Here is a 21,351-nt window from a genome sequence, read left to right as displayed (position 1 = left end):
GGCATTACGGGCCCGCTGGCACTTGTAGTTCCACAACTAAAGAAATATGTAAATAAACAAACTTACACCGTGAAAGTATAATTTTAATAAAACATACATGCACACTCACACTCACACATACTCACCTAGTATCCGAAGTAATCCATAGGGGTGTACCTGAAAAAAAAACAACATACTCACCTCTCCTATGCGTAGATCACGTCCTCTTCTCCAAGTAGGCAATCCAGGGGTTAAAATAAAAAAACGAAAAAAAAAACGATCCATGCGGACTGAGCAAAGGTTTGTGTGTACACATACCTTTGCTCCACGTAAATGACCGGGGCACACGTGTGCCCCATCAGTGCAGGGGCCGCCAGCCAATCAGGGAGCATCTCCGTCGGAGCAGCTCCCTGATTAGCTGAATGCGGCCAGCCTCTGTCTCCCATAGCCGTCTATGGTGAGAAATCCCCATAGCCCGTCTATGGTGAGAGCCGCTACATAGTAACCGCAAGATTAATTGATGTTAATCTTGTGGTTACATCAATGATACAATGTCGCGGTCAATGATACAATGCCCCGGTCATTTACGCACACAAGGGGCAGGAGACTGGAGGGGATACAGGGGGCAGTAGGTGACATGGGGCATGAGTCTGGTTGATCCTCTGTTGTATGATAATGACATTGGTTATATTCCTACACAAACAGGCATCTTCTGGACACTGTCTGCCCAGGGAGGATCAGTTTCTTCAGAGGTTCCCCATTGCAGAGAAACCACCATATTGGTAAGGTGTATTTGGAATGGAATGGAAAGGAATGCTCCCAGAGTGATGAGAAATGGGTGGCGTGTCATGATGACATGCCCCCATTTTGTTTAACAAAACCCCTCATGGCACTTGAGCACGCCCATTTTTTTTGCCTGCTGCACTTCATAGTCTTTATTAATACATTTAAATTTCTTTATTAACCCCACATTATCTTCTCCATTATTTTCAGAAAAGTAGCATTGCGTTCTTCAGTAAGTCACTTATATTGACCTGATGGTACTTTGGGACCAAGAGGATGTTGTGGGAAATCCCCTGAAATAGAAGAATACTCAAGATTTAAGAAAGGGGAACTGAGTCAGATATCTCTGACTCAGTTCTGCTGCGGTTCCTCCATTTTTCCATTTTTGATCATAAAAGCAGCCCCCATAGGTTTCTGTGGTGGCTGTTAGATTGTCGAGTTAACTAAGCTATGGAATGTAAAATATTCTGGAACTTCACCTGAATAGCTAATACCATTGTAGCCTATGGGTTATATAATGCAGCAATTTCCAGGAGAGACATCCGGTAATTTCTACTTGAGCATGCACAGTCAGAAGACCATGCATGCACAGTAGTGAGGCCCGGGGTCCGAACCTGGAAATAAAATGATCCTACTAGTAATCACCTTACTTCTTACACATCACATTAGACACATTAGTGTTAAATTCCAGCTAAAGTTAGTTGCTTATTGCATGCCTGTGTAGATTGACTGAAGTTGGTAGACAAAAGTAGGTGAATGTTAAGTGTGTATGTATGTGTGTGTGGCTAAACAGTGTGTCAGTGGTGTATGCAGGGGTGTGGGCAGAGTATGTAAGGGTTCTTTCTTTAACATGGCAGCAAGCATGCACCTTTACTGTTAGGTCAAATGCTGCACTCTGTGTCTCATGCCTCAAGACATACTGAGGCTTGGTGTAGGAGGACACATCTGTATGAAACACGTGTACTTAGGCATTTTGGGCTTAGTGTCCTTTGTGAGTAAAGAATAATTCTCAGCATTTTCTCAGCTGGCATTAAAGCAGTTTAGCTCTCATAATCTCTTTTAATAGCTTAGTCGTACTGGATTCTAAAATAACTACCAATAAATCAAATACAGGTGTCAGATTCTGCAGCATTGCCATCACAATCTCCTTGTCATCCATCTGGACTCCTACAGATGTCAATTGCTGAGATATAAATAACATCTTGTCAAGTTATTCATTCATCTCTCTGCAAACACTCAGTTTGGTACCATACAGTGTATGTTTCAGGTTTAGTCTCCTCATGAGAGCCTTGTCTTTGTACGATGCTCAGGGCTATTCACATGTTATGTTTTGTCACATTCCCATGAATTAGGAAATACATATGCTGCTCCACAGAAAAGCCAATAATGCCTTTGGCTCTATCCACTTCATCAGTATCTGGATTGTCACCTGGATTATTTTTTGATCTCCCACAGTTTTTCCTGCTTCCGCTGCATCTCCATAGCAAATTTCCACATGACATAGTTCTCTGAACCTCTTAGTCTGGTGAAGGTCATGCTTACAGCTGGACTGTGCATTCTGTGTGCTAATACAATACACATGAGCTTTCTGTTCATTTCACACTTAGATACCTGGGCCCATACTCTATTGACATAACCAATTGGATGGGTGACCTGGGTGATCACAATAGGTGTTAAGCAGAATGTTAAAATAGATGTTAGGCCACACAGATGTCCGTAAGCTAGTTTGCAGATTTATTGGTAATAACAGTATACCATAGGCAAATGCAGGGGGGGTTTCCATCTGCCTGGAAACACCCCTCCCAAAAACACACATCATGACCACAATAGAAATAGTAATATAATACAATGTTACTGGTGCTGCCTGTTCTTCTCAGTATCACAAATGAAATGATTAGCAACACCTGTGGATCTTTTAAAATGTGTCAGCCAATAATAAATATACCTGTGCACCAACTAGTAGATGTTCAAAATATGCACTGTTAGGGGTGCACTGCTATAGACCATCAATAGGGTTAATTATTATTACTGTATAATAATACACTATCCAGGGCATAAGGAGACCAATATGTACATATATGTCCAGGGCAGTGCTAGGTTCTTCTGCTGCTACCCCAGACTCCTGGACTTCCTCCAATGCTCTGGAATTAAGCCCACATCTGAAATAAAAACATTCTGCTCAGATAGGATGGACCTTCTACCGCATCTAATGGGTTACTGTGATCGCTGGTCCTGTATATGCTGGAATTATGCAACACAATATATTTTGTATGATGCATATTAAAGCTGGATAAGTGCTAATTATACCCTCTTCATGGACTGGCCGCACTCGCTATAAAATCAAGCATTTGGAAACCCCCCTCTAGAAATCCTGCGTTTGCCAATGAGTATACAGCGATAACAAAGTGATGTCTGTGGTAGCGGTAATACTCAGGGTAACATCAGTGATCACACAGGGTAAACGTGTTATAAAAAAAGCTAAGTACTGTGCAACTACACAGTACTGTGACACTCTACACAGAAGCGCATCAGACATCACATGCATCAGGTCGGCGGCCAAACACATCTCGCTGGCTCCATGTCCTAGTCCACAGAGTCTATAACAGAGATAGGACAGTGCCAGAGTGCACTACTCTCCAAGGGTGAGATGTACTAAAGGGGAAAATGCAGTTTTCGGGTGTTTTACCACATTCCCAATAGAAGCCTATGGGCTTCTTATCGGGATGCTTCCCCTTGAATCCCTCCCATCACCCCCATGGCCCGTGTTCTTGTGCTCATGCGCAGAAGGACACCAGAGGGACTTCTGGGTGTTAAATCCGGAAGTCCCACTGTCTGGAGCCATCGCAAAGGACAGCTCTTATCGGGAGAGCTGTCCTTTACGATATTGTCGATACATACTGCAGTACTCAACCGTGGCATGTACCCGAAGACAGGGCGGATGTACCACATCGCAGATGCGATGCTTAGTACATCCTTCCCCAAAAGATTTGTCATGAAAAAGCCCTTATAAAAATGCTCAAACTGTCCAAACACACACAATGTAAGGGTTTTTGGTGGCAGGAGGTTGTAGTAGTGCATAAATCTGTTGTGTACGGTCTGATTAAAGTTTATCTATTTTTTGTCAGGTTTTTATGGTCCTGTCAGTATTTGTGTGTGGCTTGGTTGTGTGTGTGGAGAGTGTGTGCTGTTTGGTAAAGTAGGATTTATTTTTAGGTGTTTGTTTTTTTATTTTTCTGTGTTGTTAGTTTCCTGTGTCTATGGAGGAGAAGAGGAGCCGGTATAGGGAGGAAGAGTTGGAAGAAGACGTAGGTGAGGAGGCACAGCATGGGGATTCAGAATCCTCAGAGGAAGAGTAGTGTGTGGTCTAAAACAAAAGGAAACCACAATATTAGATTTAATTTTGACAAAAATATGACCCTAGTGACTGAAGCTGTTAAGCACTGCAATGTGTTGTATGGCCATCTTGCTGTCCATACTTCTAACCGCAAGAAAAAACAGATTTGGAATAGTGGCAGTAAATAGAAGTGTGGCATAGGCCCCTTTAAAAAAAATGCTTCAGTGATATCAAAAGCTGAGCTAAAAAAATGAAAGAGTAGAGCAAGACATCCAGACAAACCAGTGTTGGGCCCCCCTAAATAGAATTAAAAGAGAGAAGTCATCCTTGGTCTCCATGTGCATGATTCAGATGCACCACCACGTCCTAGTAAGTGTGTTCTGCAAACTTACTATTTTATGCATTTTTTGCAGACATATGGCAGTTATACATGGCAGTTATACATTGGGAGCTTCCTGCACCTTCTATGAGAGTAGGCAAGTCTGACTTGCAAATGCTCAGAAAATCTTTTTTTGGCTACTTTTGTGCACTTCATAGTTTTAAGTGAAATGACCAAGATGAGACCTTGTCTGATTAGAAGGAAACAAGATAAAGAAAGGTTAAAAGAATAAATTGGGATCATGGCACTAATGAAATGCCATGTGCTTGTAAAATGAGAAGTTCATGGAAAATGTTATTTTTGGCATTTATGCCTGTCTATATAATTTAACCCAATTTTTTAACATTAAACAACGATGAATGGCAGTGTCTAACCTCAGAGTTTTTCTATGCAGTGTTAATGAAAGAAATTAGATTTTGGGAAGGCAAAGAATGGCGGGGACCAAATGAACACTAAGAAAAACAAAGAATTTGTCAGGAACACACTGCGTAGTTGGAAGAAAAGAAAAAAATAGGCTAATAGCAGGCAGAAGTGTGCCTTAGGTGAGAGTGCGTTTCCTGCGGCTCTGTAAGAGTTAATAATAGATATGATCGGTAAGCAGAACGTGGAAAGAGCATAGAAAAATCTTAATAACTTAATTCTTTTTAAAACCTTAAAGCACCCGTATGTGATAATTGTTGTTCAGGCAGAGGTGAGAGTAGAAGATTGGGCAGCTAGAGAGAGTTAGACACATGACAGACGGCCTCTATACTAGGGTTTCTTGGATGCAGGCATAGTTGATGGTAGAAAGTTGAAGAAATATCTGTTGGTGTTCTACAATTAGCCTTCTTAGTAACTGTGTATATTGCCAAACTTTCCAGGTGGGTATTGGACAACTGCCACATTAAAGTGTTTCTTAAATGGCTATTAGTGTCCAATAGGAGCTGAATTACTCAGGGATGTTTTAGTACTTTTAAAGGGGGAACTCACTAGACATCATTTGATGTTGGGGACCTTCGCTGACTTCTGTTTAGTATCGATATCGAAAGTCTGTCACATAACTTCACAGACTATAATGAAGGCTCATAATTATTTGCAAGTGCGTTCATTCTATTCATTTTCTGTGATGAATAAATGTGAGTGTCAGAAGGTATACAGTATTGCTAGATTAGAAAAGTTACATTTATTTATTTTTTAGAGCATTGCATTTTTACTGGTAAACTTTGTTCAGCACTTCTGAAGCAGTCTGTGCCCACTTTCCTTCTCCTTTCCAGCTGTTCCTCCCAAGTACCACCGGGCCGTATATGCACCTCCAGCAAGTAGTCCTACACATGTTCCTTTACATGGCATCACTTATTTTCATGGCTACAAATGCTGAACTCACAAATAGGTGTCTAAGCATTGTGCCAGGTTTTAGAATAAACTGTAAACATCTTACCAATACTATGCTGTAAACAGAGTGGATTGTAAACCTATTGTTTTAACAAATATTTATTATGTTTATTTAAATTTGAATATATGTTTCCTACCCTCTCCTCCGATTCCTACTGTACCCTTTCATTCAAAATCTTGCTGATATAAATAAGTGCATGATAGGATTTAGAGTTAAGTCAATTTGGAGCATACAAAAATGCTAATTTCTGCATTGCACATGCCGATAGAAAAGTAACTGAGGGCCTGATTCAGTATGGATCGCAACTGTGATTGCAATAACGATTATGCACGCAGTCTCATTACGATAGTATGCTTATCCTCTGCGATCACTATGCCATACGCAGCCTAACATAAGGACACCCACCTTACCTTACACACATCCGTAATACTTAGCAAGACTGCAAAACCATCGGTAACATTGAGTACAATCGCAGCCTCACGCACACTTGCACAAGTTTTGACCTTACTCAGGAATTGCTATCCTCGTCACACACAGTAAGTACACAAACTGCGTATATGGCATCGCAGCGGCTTCTTTGTGCCTCTTTTATGCATGGCCCTGCAACGGTGTTCATACACACTGGCACACCTGCATTTTGCCGACCACCCCCACCATCACCACCCCCAAACAGTACTACCTGTCAATCACTTGCAGCACTGGACAGAGGGGAAGCAAACAAGACAGGACAGAACAATACAGTAAACAATACAATACAGTACACAAATTAATAGATAGTACCTGTACTACAATATTTAACACAGCCACTGGTGCAAGGACGGAGTTCAGTGCAAGCTGAAACCTGCATCCATAGGCTTGGACACAGCTAAATAAGTTTAGAGCCACTGAAGGAGGTGTGAACCAAAGACAAAGAAGGGGCAGAGAGCCCATGGAGGCAGTGAAGAGTGTGGCAGGCATTCAGGAGTAGACGTTTATGACAAGAGGGGGAAGGGCCCTGCTCATAGGCGCTTATATACTAAAGGGAGGGGCAGACAAATAGATGACACAGGGAAGCTGAGGGCAGGGAAGAAGGTGGAAAAAAGAGTGTTAGCTACTCAGTGAGATGGTTATCTGGTGGGCGGTATGCTTTCATGGACAGGTGGGTTTTCAGCTCCCATTTGATGCTATGCAGGCTAGAATTAATAAGAGTTAATAATAGCTTGCTTACCACAAATACTGTAATACTAACAAAGGCCCTGAGAGGGGATAGGGAGCGTAAAAGTACCCAGAGATATACAGCATGTCTCTAAGATGTTGAGGTTGACCCTTTCAGCAGTAAGCCATCTTTTTGTGATGGCACAGCGGTACATAGGCATCAGTATTCATAACAGAGTGTGGCCATGCCCTCACACACTTTGTCGTGTCCTCTTGAAGCAGGGCCCAAAATAACTATTGCCTATCTGAAATATTAAAATCTCTCTGCAGTGGTTGGGAGTTTAAACACTGAAAATTATTTTTCCCCAAGCAGTGTAGTAGAAATATGCTAAATCACCTTTACTCTGACTGCAAGTACTCACTGTAGAGTATCCTAGTGACATATGATACATAGAGCATTCTAGTGACCACCATACAATGCTGATAGCCAGTGAAGTGTGGCGATGTCAATGGCTGGGGAGGCACACATGGAGATGGGTCTGAGTGCTGGGAGCCTTTCTCACCTCCTACTCATTGTACCTCTCCTCTCACTACACTAAGCTTCAGTGTCCATTGATTTTTCTTACCTACATCAATGTGTTTTCTCTTGCTGCTGAGCCTTGATCTCTAAATACTACAGTGCACTTCCTGGCCACATGATACTCTCTTACCTGCATCACTGGGCCTGATTCTGAACCGCTCCCGAGCACTGAGCGCTCGCAAGCGGGTCGATGTTGCCCAAGTGTGCATGCTCACGACGGAGGTGGCTCCGTCGTGCCACAAGGGTCTCGTCGCAAGCCCGATGGTCGCGATGGTCTTGACCATCGCGACCATCATTTTGTCATTTTGGCCGCTCGCTATAGCTGTGGGTGGTCACCCACAGCTATGCGAGCGACTGGGAGGCCGCTCCAAAAAGGAGAAGGGATGGTCCTGATTCAGAGCGAGCGTTCTGTCAGAGCATCCGGCTCTGAATCAGGGCCTCTGTGTCTTCTTTTGCTGCTGCTGACTGAACTCTGATCTCTAAACACTGCAGTGCACTTCCTGGTCACATGGCACATTCCAGGTGTCCATCAGTGCTCAAGGCACGCCCCCATACTCAGAGGCATGTCTCTATTAGCTCTCTTTCTGTGCAGCTTACTGCCCATGATATGGCCCTGCCCCAGCTCTGCAAGCAGAGTCTGACTAAACAGAAGCGAGGCTGAGCTGTTGCAGCCTCATCTATCATCTCCCTGTAGTCCAAGGTAGCTCCACAAAGCTGGTGAGTGTTAACTATAAAAACGATTTCAATAAACAAAGAAGATATATCTTCTTTGTATTATTCTAATCAGTTTTATATCAAATCTCAGGAATATGACAGGGAGGCTCTGCCTCCCCTGCCTACCCTGACTGCACATCCCTGCTGAGAGCATACTAGTGACAACCATACAATGGACAGCATACTAGTGCAGGGCCGTTACTAGGGTTGCGCAAGTGGTGCTGCTGCCCAGAGTGCAGAGCCCTAGGGGCAGCACCATTACTGCCCAACTGCATTTGGCTAGCAGGATGCCTGGAAGGTAACCTTCAGCCAGTATTGCTGCTGCAGTGCGCCCTCAGAGCAACATCATGAAATCATGTGGAGTGTTGCCCTGTTATGGCAGTGTACTAGTGACAATTATACAGAGAGTATTTCAGTGACTGACATATAACACATAGAACATCCTATGGACCATTATAGTAGAGAGCATCACAGTGATTGCCATATAATACAAAGAATGTAACAGTGATCACTATACAATACAGAGAGCATCCCAGTGTATACCACACATCATAGAGAGCTTTTCAATTACCGCTTTATAATACAGACATTACTTTAGTGACCTCCATTCAATACAGAGTGTATCCTAGAGACAGCGATGCAATATCATCCTCATCCTTATTTAACACATCATCAAAAATAATTAACTCCTTCAGTATTGTAACAATCTCAGTCAATACAATTTACTCAACTCTTACTTTAATTAACCCCCACATCATCAACTAATTTCACTCTCATATTCATTAACCCCCTAATTACCTATCCCAGTCTCAGAAAACCCTCCTTCATTGTAATTAACTAGTTCAATCTCATATTCAAACCCAATAATAACTAAACCCCTTATTTTTATAATAACTTTCTTCTACTATATCCCTTGCTTCCGCCACCCCTACTCACCTGGTGCCAGCCAATCAGCTCCCACCTGTCATTTTTCAAACACAGCCTGTGAGATGACAGTTGGGAGCTGATTGGCTGGCACCTTATCACTTTCTTATCACTTTTCACTTTGTCTACTAACACTGCTTAGTAAATAGACCCCCTAGACATAACTTACCACAGAACCTAGTTACAAGAACCCAGGGACAAGAAATATCACTGAGAGAAAAAACAATCTCTCTAATGATAACTACCGTATCAAATATGGAAATTTAAATTTGAAATGCTGTTGCCTAAAGATGAATTGTGGGAAGTTATAATTACAGGCAGACCAGAGATTAATAATCAGGAATGGGACAAGAAAAACAGACAGGCACGTGCAACCATAAGCTTATTAGTTGTAGATGATCAGCTAGTTCATAAAAGACATGAGAATACCGCTAAGGGTATGTGGGATGCACTGCAGAGACTACATGAACAAACCAGTTTAAGAAGCAAATTATTCCTGCTAAGAAAACTGTACACGATAAGACTCAGCAAAGAAAAGACTTGGGGGTCTATTTACTAAGCAGTGTTGTGAAACAGAGTGAAAAGTGATAAGGTGCCAGCCAATCAGCTCCCAACTGCCATCTCACAGGCTGTCTTTGAAACATGACAGTTGGGAGCTGATTGGCTGGCAGCTTATAATTTTTCACTCTATCGCCTAACACTGCTTAGTAAGTAGACCCCTAAGCAAGAAAATATAAATGGGCTACTAGAGATTGTAGCACAGCTCAGATCTATAGGAGAAGATATAAAAAATGAACCCACATAGTAGCCATGCTCCTGTGCAGCTTATCTGACACATACAGTGCACTAATAAATGCTCTGGAAACAAGACCTGAAGCAGAATTCACACTAGGTTTTGCGAAAAACAGACTCATAGATGAATATCAGCACAGAAAATAAATTACACAGGTCACCCAGCTGCATATTAAAGAAACAAGAGCATGTTTTAGATGTCAGAAAATTTTAAATATAATGAAAAACTGCTCAATATGGAAAGCAGAACAGCAGAAACTATCCTTGAAAGGGTCCAAGCAGAGAGTTAAATCTACACTAACAGATATATGCACAAACAAGTGGGGTGGAACAGTAACTCATCTGACAAATAGTTGGTATATAGATTCAGGAGAAACAAGTCACATGACAAGTGACAGATATTTCTTCACTGAGCTTGACATGAATCATAAAGAAGCCATCTATGTCACAGATGACACCAATATTATTGTGGAAGGTATAGGACATGAACTGCTCATATGCTCCAATGCAAACATCAGTATTTTACCAATAACAGTAAAGATGTGTATCCACTAGCAGGTAGTGGAACGACAGTACGATTACATCATTGTAATCGTACAGTCGTTACTTTTCCCCTGCAGTGCCTACACTGAATGATATGTTGTTCGGTGTAGGCACCTTTTCTCATCCCTGAACATGGTCAATCTGTCGTTATCGGCAGATTAACCAGCATGTTCAGGCGATGATTGATGTCAGAAACGACCATCGTATCGCTGGTCGTTTCCACCATTTTCTTGCCCGATTTGTGCACGATTAATGAGCATTTGAACGATAATGATATCGTTATTGTTCAATCGCTCATTTTAATCGGCAAGTGGATTCCCGCCTTAAAAGTTGTATTATATGTTTCCAGATTGGCAGGAGGACTATTGTCTGTAAGGTGCTTAGTGTCAAATTCCAAGATAATATATGTGTTATCCAGAATGGAAGAAAAGTATTAGCCACAGCCAAAGCAGAAGAACACCTGTATCATCTTGACACTGCAACACAACAAGTGAGATTAAGCACATACTTACTGTATTCATGTGTGGCACAGATGAATAGGACACAGACACCCACACAGCATTAAAGAACTTCAAAAGAAAGACCTAACAAAGGATCTCACAGTATCAGACTGTTCCACAACCATGATGTGTGAATGCTGTATAAAAGCAAAAGCCAGAAAAATAACAATCCCAAAAAGAGTGAGATCAGAGCATTCAGAGGACCACTTGCTCTCATACACAGCGACGTGTGTGGCGCAATGCAAGTGCATACACCACGAGGTAACAGATATATAGTGACTTTTACTGATGACTACTACAGATACACAATCACTTACTGTACCTAATTCAAAGCAAAAATAAAGTATTGGACACATTACAGGCTTATGTTACAATGACTAGAAATACATTTAAAAGAAATCCTCTTGTATTTCTTAGCAACGATGGAGTTGAATTCACAGGACACAAAGTAGAACACTTCCTAAGACAACTCGGCACAGAGTACCACAAGACAGTACCCGACACAACGGAAAAAACTGGGGTAACCGAGGGAAGCCGGGAGGGTTAGGGATAGGCACCCCCGGGGGAGAATAGTCTTAGGCACCCCCCTGGGGGACTTAGGTTTAGGCAGCGGGGAACTGGGGGTTAGGTTTAGGCACTTAGACGGGGGATTAGGGTTAGGCACTTGGGGGGGAGGTTAGGGTTAGGAACCCCTAAGGGAGGGTTAGGGGATAGAATAGGTTAGTGAGTACTTACCTTTCGACGATATGGATTTGCACTGCTGCCGGGATGACGCTATCGGGATTTGCGGCCGGCGGCAAATCATACTGAATCCGTAACCAAAAACAAAGAACAAAACTTTGACTGAAATGATCAGCTGCATATTAAGAGATTCAGGACTATCTGAAAAATATTGGGGTGACAGCCACTTATTTATAGAACAGACTATTCTTCAGAACAGTGAAGAAAACTCCATATGAATTATGGCATAGCAAGAAACCCAGTATGAAACATATTAGAGTATTCAGATGTAAAGTATTTGTCTACATTCCTGCAGAAAGATGCAGTAAACTGCAGAACCGGGCAGTGGAAGGAATTCTTGTTGGGTGCAGCGAGTGTTCCAAAGGATACAGAATTTTAAATAAAAACAAACAGAAAAAGTAACTATAAGCAACAGTGTGTGTCACAAGCCGTGGCACTGCGAATGCAGGGCGAGGCGAACACCAGGCGGTCGTTTGCTGAGCTCCTCCCCATCAAGTGTCTATCATCCCTGGCTTGTTCTGGATTGGCTCCTGCGGCTATTTCCTCCTGGTGCGAACGCTACTCCGATGACGGTGATAACGTTTCATGTGTTTCCGGTTCTGGCATTGTCTCCTGTAATCCAGTCGAGTTCCCATTGATCCAGTCAGCTTTGTTATCCCTCCCATTTGTGTAATCTAGGCGGCACGGTCCGCATATTTTCTACCTGCCGTCTGTGTCATCTTGGCAGCACAGTCTGCATACCAGTTTTTTGCTGTTTGTGTCATCCAGGTGGCACAGACCGCACTCAGGACCTCATTCAGAGCTGTTCGCAAAAAGCGAGCGCTCGCTCTGAATGAGGGCGGCCGTTTTTTTTTTTTTTTGTAGCTGGCCTCCTGGATGCTCGCTAAGCTGTGGGTGACCACCCACAGCTTTTGCGAGCGGCCAGGTGATGGTCGTGATGGTCGCGACAATCGCGACCATCGGACTTGCGACGAGACCTTTGTGGTAGGGTCTCATCTGCCGCAAGCCCCAGTGTCTGCCGCAAGCTCACTACTGACATCACTGGTGATATCAGTAGGGCCGCCCACAAATGGCAGGTGTTCCTTTAGGAACGCCTCTGTTTGTCCAGCCACCCCTACACCCCACCTACAAAATGGGGCGAGCTGTCGATCAACATCGACAGCCACCCTGTTTGTAGTGAGCCCCGGAGTGAGTGAATTTCTCACTCGCTACAGGTCTTGTGTACACGCATTGCGCACGCCGTGCATACACAATGCACAACCACCGACCTGCTTGCGAGCGCATAGTGCTTGTGGGCGGGTCTGAATCAGACCCTCAGTGTCCAGAGTGCGCAACCCAGCGTCCTGAGTATGCAATCCTGTGTACTGCCGCTAGTGTAATCCCTGGCGGCACTTAGCACATCTAGGCTGCTACTCAGCCCAAAGGCTGCTACTCGGCCCAAAGGCAGCATCTAGCCAAGTTTACCAGCCCTCAAGGCTGCTACACGGCCTAAAGGCCGCATCAAGCCAAGTTTACCAGCCCTCAAGGCTGCTACACAACCCAAGGGCTGCTACTCAGCCCAGAGGCTGCTACATGGCCCAAAGGCCGCATCTTACTTGCTCAGACATTACCTCAGTTTCTAACATTACCACCGGCCAGAATACATTTTTGAGGTATTGTCATGGAGCCTGCTCAGAATCCTGCGCAAATTCTGGCAGCCCAGATTCAGGTTCTGACCCATAAAGTGCAGGAACTTTCCCTCTGAGTAGAGGAGACTCGGGCGGCACCTGCTCGTCCTACGGTAACTGAGCCCAAATTGAATTTGCCAGACTGGTTTTCAGGGTGCCGCAAAGACTTCTTTAACTTTAAGGAAAGCTGTAGACTTTATTTTAAGCTCAGACCCACGTCCTCGGGTTCTGAAATCCAAAGAGTCAGCATTGTAATAGCTCTTTTACAGGGAGACTCCCAAACTTGGGCCTTCGGCCTTCCTTCCACCTCGACTGCTCTTCAGAATGTGGACGCCCCCTTTTCACTGCCTTTGGATTATTTTATGATGATTCAGACAAAGCAGCCATGGCTGAGGCTAGCATCTGGTCTCTAATACAGGAGAACAGAGCAGTGGAGGACTACTGTACGGAATTCCATAAATGGGCAGTTGACTCTGGGTGGAATGACTCAGCTCTCCGGAGACAGTTCCGGTGGGGACTCTCGGATCAGAAGCATTCGGTATGAATAGCCGGCTGCCGCATGACCGGCATTTCGATTCCCGGCTGTGGCAGCCCGAAAAAACAGCAGAGCCCAGCAGCGGAAGCCCAACAGTGCTGGAAATCCTGATCGTTCCTAAGGTAAGTACTTACTAACCTAACCAACCCCCCTAATCCTAACCCTCCTTAGGGGTGCCTAACCCTAACCTCCACCCCCAAGTGCCTATCCCTAACCTCCCCCCAAGTGCCTAACCCCCCCTTCCATACTGCCTAAACCTAAGTCCCCGGGGGGGTGCCTAAGCCTAAGCCCCCCCCGGTGGTGCCTAACCCTAACCCTCCCTCCCCCTAGCCTAACCCTCCCGGGGGGGTGCCTAACCCTAATTCCCCCCTGGGTGCCCCAAAACCTAACCCTCCCCCCCATGGATGTCCACTCGCGGCGCCTGGCATCCCTTCGATCGGCGCTGGGAAAATGACAGGCATCTAGATTTTAGATGCTGGTCATTTATCCCTAGGCGGGATAGAGGATTTGGGAAGCTGGCGGTCGGGATTGTGGCTGCCGGCTTCCTAAACATATCCCGGATCAGATATAGGACATATTGGTCCAGCGTCCTTCGGCTGAAACCCTGGATGATCTGATGAGTCTTACCATCCGCATTGACCCGCGTCTCTGGGAATGCAGGTAGGAAAAGAATCTGCCATCTCTGGTTCCTCACTCTCCTCTTTGGGTGTCTCCGGCTGAACAGGAAGAGCCAATGCAATTGAGAGCTTTTCGTCTTCCTGCAGAAGAGAGATGGAGGAGAAGCACACTGGGTCTTTGTATGTACTGTGGAGGTAAAGGTCATATGGCTCAGCTTTGTCCCATTAAGTCGGGAAAAGGCAAGGTCTAGGTGGTAGTGGAGAGTTGCATCTAGGCCTTGCATCCATCTCTCTGGAAAATTCTGTCCTTTTTCCCAGTATACTCAAGTCACCATTTGGTCAAGTTTCTGTTTCTGCCTTTGTTTACAGTGGAGCCGCAGATTACTTCATGGACCTGGCGTTCTTTGAGACATTGGGACTTTTCCTGAACCTTTATGTAGTTCAGTCACAGTCATTGGTCTAGATGGCAGAAATCTTTCCCGATTGCTTCCCGGACTCCACCATTACAGTTGACCGTTGAAGCTCTGCATCGGGAAGAGCTATCATATCTTCTCCAATGTCCGCTGGCTCCCATTGTACTAGGGTTACCTTGGCTGAAGAAGCATAACCCGGTGATCCAGTGGCAAACCTTTGAAATATTACAGAGGGGGTCCTCTTGTTTTGCCCATTGTCTTTCTCGTCCTGTTCATCTAGCAGCGGCCATACCATCAGAGTCTCCTTCGATCCCCGCTCCCTATCATGACTTGGCAGAAGTGTTCTCTAAGAAGAAGGCCGATGTTTTAAGACCTCATCTGTCCTTTGATTGTGCCATTGATCTTTTACCATGCTCCAGACTCCCCAAAGGCAGGCTCTATGATTATCTGTTCCTGAGAGTAAAGCTATGCAGGAGTATATCCAGGAGGCCCTGGAAAAAGGATTTCTTCGGTCATCCAAGTCCCCGGTTGGAGCAGGTTTCTTTTTCATTCAATAGAAAGATGGATCACTTCGACCTGGTATTGACTTTAGGGGATTGAACAAGATCACAGTCAAGAATGCGTGTCCTCTGCCACTCATTTCAGCCCTCTTTGATCAACTGCAGGAAGCTTCTATTTTTTAAAGATTGACCTGTGGGAAGCATACAACCTTATCTGCATCTGGAAAGGAGATGAATGGAAGATGACATTCAACAACGACTCGGGGCATTTTGAATACCTTGTTCTGCCATTTGGTCTCTCCAACACCCCAGCCATCTTCCAGAATTTTATTAATGAGGTCTTAAAAGAGTTCCCGGGAGTCTTTGCCTAGATGACATCCTCATAGACTCTAAGTATGTGAAACAGCTTCTGCAGCATGTGAGACTGGTGCTGCAGAGACTCCTTGGTAATGATTTGTATGCCAAGTTGGAGAAATGCAAGTTCAAGGTGAAAGAGGTCTCCTTCTTGAGTTACATCATCTCCTCTCGTGGCTTCTCCATGGATCCTAATAAGGTGAAAGCTATCCTGGATTGGTAACAACCCACATCACTAAAGGCCATTCAGTGGTTCCTTGGTATGCAAACTATTACCGCAGATTCATCAAATCCTTCTCCTCAATTGTTTCACCCATCGTGGAGTTGACTAAGAAAGGGGCTGACATTGCTAATTGGTCCACCAATAGCATTCACACATTCAACTCACTCAAGATGGCTTTTGTGTCAGCTCCTGTTCTTCGACACCCTAATCCAGATCTCCCGTTTGTGGTTGAAGCGGACGTGTCTGAGATCAGAGTTGGAGACATCCTTTCTCAGAAAGAAATGTAGGATAACAAACTACACCCGTGCGTCTTCTTCTCTCAGAAATTTGATTCGGGAAAGAGAAACTACGATGTGGGCAATCGAGAGCTTCTGGCCATTAAGTGGGCATTTGAAGATTGGAGACACTGGTTAAAGGTGGCTAACCATGTTGTCTATTTCCTGACTGACCATAAAAATCTGACATATATTGAGACTGCCAAGAGGCTGAATGCTAGACAAGCACAATGGGCCCTGTTCTTCACCCGCTTCAATTTTATCATCTCCTTTCGACCGGGTTCCAAGAACGTGAAGGCAGATGCCCTTTCACGTAGCTTTCACATCGATTATTGTCCTAGTATTGAAGAAGAAACCATCATTCCGGCTTCCCGGATTCATCTAGCTCTGACAAGAACCTTGGCTGATTCCCTTAGGCAATGTCAGTCCGAAGCTCCTCCTGAAATGCCTCCAGGGTTGATGTTTGTCCCGGAGAGATCTCGTAAGGCAGTCCTGAACAATTTCCACTCGTCCAAACTTGTTGGTCATCCAGGCATCGCAAGGATTCTTGAACTACTTTCCCGTTCTGTTTGGTGGAAGTCCATGTCGTGATGTTCATTAGTTTGTGACAGCTTGTGAAGTCTGTTCCAGAAACAAGACTCTCCGGACTACTCCTTCTGGCCTGTTATGTCCACTGTCTACTCCTCTTAAACCATGGATTCATATCACAATGGATTTCATGGTGGATCTTCCATCATCTTCTTGCTGTTCGGTCATCTGGATCATTGTGGACCGATTATCGAAGATGGTGCATTCTGTTCTTCTCAGCAAATTGCCTTCAGCTAAAGAATTGGCAGTACCCTTTATCCAACATGTTTTCAGACTTCATGGACTTCCATCAGACATTGTCTCAGATAGTGGTTCCCAATTTGTTGCTTCTGTATGTATCTGGGCATCAATGTCAGTCTGTCATCTGGGTATCATCCACATTCTAATGGACAGACGGAGCGGGCCAACCAGTCTCCGGAGCAGTACTTCCGTTGCTTCATCTCCAAGTGCCAAAACAACTGGGTTATGCTCTTGCCATTTGCTGAATTTGCATAAAACAACTCTTGCCATTATGCTTCATCAGTGTCTCCTTTTTTCTGTAACTTTGAGCTTTCATCCTAGGAGTAATTCCTTTGAGACTACGTCAACCACAACTCCTTCTGTTTCATCTGTTTCCAGGTTACGGTCTGTATGGAGGAAAGTACACCATTCTCTTCTTCAAGCTTCTGGTCGTTCCAAGGTCTTGGCTGACAGACATTGTAGGCCCTGTAATTTCAAGGTAGGAGACTTGGTCTTACTGTCCCCCAAAAACATTAACCTGCGCCAGGATCACAAAAGTTGGGTCCCAAGTTCATTGGCCATTTTAGAATTACTTCTCAAATTAATCCTGTGGCCTTTCGACTGAAGTTACCGCAGACTCCCAGGATTAACAACACTTTCCATTTTTCTCTCCTGAAACCGGTTTTCCTTTCCTCCAGATTTTCCCTGAGGCACCCAGTCAGGCCTCCACCGGTGCTCATTCAAGGTCAACAGGAATTTGTTGTGGAAAAGATCCTTGACTCCAGAATTTCTCGAGGTTGTCTTCAATTCCTGGTCCATTGGAAGGCATATGTCCAGAGTGCACAACCCAGCGTTCTGAGTACACAGTCCTGTGTACTGCCGCTAGTGTCATCCCGGTGGCACTTAGTACACCTTAGCATCCAGAGTATGCAATCCTGTGTACTTCCGCTAGTGTATTCCCTGGCGGCACTAAGTGCACCTCAGTGTCCTTAGTACACAATCCTGTGTACTGCCGCTAGTATCTTCCCGGCACTTAGCACATCTAGCCAAGTTTACCAGCCCTCAAGGCTGCTACACAGCCCAAAGGCTGCTACTCAACCCAGAGGCTGCTACTCAGCCCAAAGGCCGCATCTAGCCAAGTTTACCAGCCCTTAAGGCTGCTACACAGCTCAAAGGCTGCTACTCAGCCCAAATGCCGCATCTAGCCACGTTTACCAGCCCTTAAGGCTGCTACACAGCTCAAAGGCTGTTACTCAGCCCGAAGGCAGCATCTAGCCAAGTTTACCAGCCCTCAAGGCTGCTATGCAGCCCAGAGGCTGCTACATGGCCTAAAGGCCGCATCAAGCCAAGTTTACCAGCTCTCAAGGCTGCTACACAGCCCAAAGGCTGCTACATGGCCCAAAAGCCGCATTTAGCTTGCTCAGACACGATCTCAGTTTCTATAAGTGTGATAAAGTAATTCCAGAGATATTCTTATTCTTCTATGATCTTCACTTTTGGCTCTTACCTTTATATCCTCTTCCTTACTTTCAACCTATGACAGAGAGGCAATTTTCTCTGTTTGTTTAGTTCTCTCCATTTAGTGAAACCCAGTACAAGCTAAATACTGCTTTATTTGCATTACACCTCTCAATCTCTTACCTTGATAAAGCCAAGGGACGAAATGTACATTGGTAGTCTAACCACTGTGTGTGTGTAGCATGAAATGAAATATGTAAACCTGTCTTTCAATCTGTGAGAATTGTAATACTGAGCTGCAATACGTAGCTATTACCACTGCACCTACCCGACTGGCCATATTTGGCCAGACGGAGACGGAGCCAGAGCAGGATATATGTGCAGGCTCACACACACTATATGAACCTGACAGATAGGTCTCCTTCAGAGAGAGACTGAGACCACAAAGCGGGGCCAGCATGTGTACCCGGAATAGTTAACGCTGTTAGTGTGCATGCGAAATACCATGCAGCGGTGTCAGCATACTATGTCCCTATAATTCAACCGATTACATGATTAAATGGACTGGGTGTGAGAAATATAGGACAGAGGACCTCATTCAAACCGGGCCGATGGTTTGCGTACGTGCATGCGCACGCTTCGTTCTGCATGTGCGCGAACTACTCTACTCACAGCCTGCTCGCTCGCCCAGCAAAGACAGCCCAGTGAAATGAGTGACAAGAGAGGCCATTTGTGGGTGGTAACAGGGGCAGGACACTAATAATGGGGGTGTGGAGGTGCGAACACAGGCGTGCCTCAGTGTTTCAACGCCATCTTTAAGGTGTGCATAATTAACAGGCAGCGTCATAGTACACATCACATGCCTGTTTTTTACACTGAAGTCCACGCAGTGCTTGCGGCAGGGTAATGCAACCACAAGCGCTGAGATCACAACCGATGGTGCTCGATGTACCAATGTTTTAATACACTTCCTGGAGATGATGTGCGCTAGTGGGCATCTCAACATACGTTAATTTGTGTCTGCATACGCAGAGCGATTGCTCGCACAGCCAAAGTGGGTGTGCTTATACCTTGGCGAGCGATCGCTTCCCATGGCATCACTTTGACAAATTTGCAGAAGCTGGATGCGAGCAATCGCATTTAGCGAGTGGGTCTGAATGGGGTCCAGAGATTTTGTTTTTAAATTGAGTAAATTTTTATTGCTTTATAGAAATACATTAACAAATAACCAAACAAAATAAATAATAAAAAATATATAATAAAAAATAAAAATAATAATAATAATAATAATAACATATATATATATATATATATATATATATATACATATACATACACACACACATATACACATAAATACATAATCAAATAACAGTATCTGGAATATAAAACCTAGATCTACAAACTGCATCCCAGATCCATTGCTTATAAAAAATATAATATTAATGTGTATACCAAAACAATAAACATAGAGAATATATATATATATATATATATATATATATATATATATACACACATATATACATACAAACATACATATATATATATACACATAAAACATATATAAAAATAAAAAATAAAAAAAAATACCACACTATACAAATATTGGAATATTGTCAAAAATAACACCTGAAAAATTGGCAAAATCAACTAGATCCCAATAAATTCTCAACTTATCACACAGCACATTACCTCCAACAAAGTAATAATCTACCTCATTATCCTAACAATAATATACCGGTCAATCATTAGGCAGTGCACGGGCATAACAGAGATTTAAGTGATATCTCTAACGCATGAATTAATATTTTAAGTATTACAAATATTTTATGTAACTCAGTCTGGATGTGTTAATGGACAAATAAGCCAGCTACAGCATCATACTATCTAAGGGGACTTTGGGGCTGATCATTAACCTGACATTTATGTAAAATACTAAATGCGTAGCTGACCACTCTGTATTGTTTGAATTTCAAGGGTTGTATGCAGGGGATTATTTATATCACATAATAATTGAGATAAACATAAATATAAACTTACATAATGTTATCTATTACAGTGAGATTGTCTCACAATTTTAATATCAATGAATGGATGTGAATTAATAATTACACTAAATAAATGAACAACATATTTGGTATTAAATTGCCGTAATATTATCAGAAACCCCATTTGAGTAGGTCTGCTGAACTTTTCAGTGAATGTATACACAAAGTATCAATCTTTTAGATACATACATAAATGTTTCAGGTTGAATGTTATTAATGTATCTAATTGCATGAACAACAGACCTGTTGGAAACAACAAACTACTACGAGTATTCAGCCAGAAATATAGTGCTAGCAAACAAATTGACATAAACCATTAAATATAGAAGAACCTTATAATAAGAACAGGTTAATTTTTGCATGATCAAGATAGGTATTGGAGAATAATATACACACATGGTGGTTGAGAAACAAATTGTTTAATACGATTTTAATTCACATCTCTTTATTTTCACTTTTTTTTGTATATTATTATATTTCGCCAGTCAAGAACTAGCACTATACTAGTGATTTTTATTAATTAAATAATAATAAAGGTTCTATTTTAAAGAATACAACAGATTATATGACTTCATAAAATAACAGTTATAATAATACTCCTAGAGTGCACCAAGGAATCTCATTCTTCTTTCTTTTTCCTTCGTCGAAACAGTATTTAATGCGTTTGGTGGCACCA

The sequence above is a fragment of the Taudactylus pleione genome, unplaced genomic scaffold (genome assembly GCF_031769625.1).
Source record: "Taudactylus pleione unplaced genomic scaffold, aTauple2 ptg000170l, whole genome shotgun sequence".
NCBI classification, from domain to species: domain Eukaryota; kingdom Metazoa; phylum Chordata; class Amphibia; order Anura; family Myobatrachidae; genus Taudactylus; species Taudactylus pleione.
This window is presented reverse-complemented; position numbering follows the sequence as displayed.